The 1,018-nt window shown below is 35.8% G+C and overlaps 1 protein-coding gene across 1 annotated transcript in view; it reads left to right on the top strand.

Moving 5' to 3' along the window:
- Positions 1 to 1,018, top strand: part of LAMA3 (laminin, alpha 3) — a 383,386-nt gene that overhangs the window by 314,433 nt on the left and 67,935 nt on the right. The window lies entirely within an intron of this gene.

The raw sequence follows: 1,018 nt of genomic DNA, 5'->3' as shown, positions 1-1,018 counted from the left end.
AGTCAACCATTTTGAATAATATTGCATGAGTTCCTTGTTTTTTAATGCAGCATAGTATTCCATTGTGCGAATATACCACAGCTTCTCTAGCCAAGTCATTTTATTAGAATTAAAACTAACTTCACAAGAGTCCAGTGGTATGCTTGGTTGTTATGACCTGGTATTAACTTAGTCCTTGACTCATAGTGATCCCATGCCTACACGAAGAAATGCTGCACCATTCTCATGATGAATGTGGGTCAGATCTAGGGCTCCATATGATTTTCACTGGTTACTTTTGGAAGTCAATCTGTAGGCCTTTATTACCAGCTCATCTTACTGTGAGCTCCTTGGAAACCTGTTCAACATCCTTTTGTCATTAGGTGCTGCTGAGTTGAGTACGATTCCTAGTGACCCTATGAGCAACAGATCTGAACCCTGTCCTGTCCTATGCTGTCCTCAAAATCTCTGACACAATAGATCCCTTTGCTGTAGTCACAGTGTCAATCCGTCTCATCTGCTTCCTAGAGACAAATGACTATAATACTTCAAACTAATCCAACAGGAATGAGTAACTAAATGCAAAGCCAAATTTATTTCCATTCCTCAGCTATTAGAAATTATTCTGAACTTTAGGAGGAACAATCTCCTCCTGTACCAGACAGATCTGATTTGACGGTACACACAAAAAACTAATAAAATAAAATAAATAAAAAATTTTAAAAAAGAAATTATTCTGAACTTAAATAAATCACAGGGAAAATGGCTGAAAAAATATTAATGGAGTAAGATAGCCAGTAAGATAAGAAAGTAGACTAATTCTAATTCACTGAAAGCATATGTTTTAAATAACTTATATGTTTGATGTGTAAGCATCATTATCACAATCAACAGTAAAATAATTTTAAGCCACTGCATTTATAAGAAATAAGGTAAAGTGAATATCTAAGCTTCAATGACAGAATTTAGAGCTAAGATCCTACGTTGTTGTTGTTATGTGCCGTCGAGTTGTTTCCGACTCATAGCGACCCTATGCACA

This window comes from Elephantulus edwardii, unplaced genomic scaffold (genome assembly GCF_000299155.1).
Source record: "Elephantulus edwardii isolate Elephantulus edwardi_28Jun2011 unplaced genomic scaffold, EleEdw1.0 scaffold00155, whole genome shotgun sequence".
NCBI lineage: Eukaryota > Metazoa > Chordata > Mammalia > Macroscelidea > Macroscelididae > Elephantulus > Elephantulus edwardii.
The sequence above is the reverse complement of the archived record's forward strand: the minus strand, read 5'-3'. Positions and strand labels throughout refer to the sequence as shown.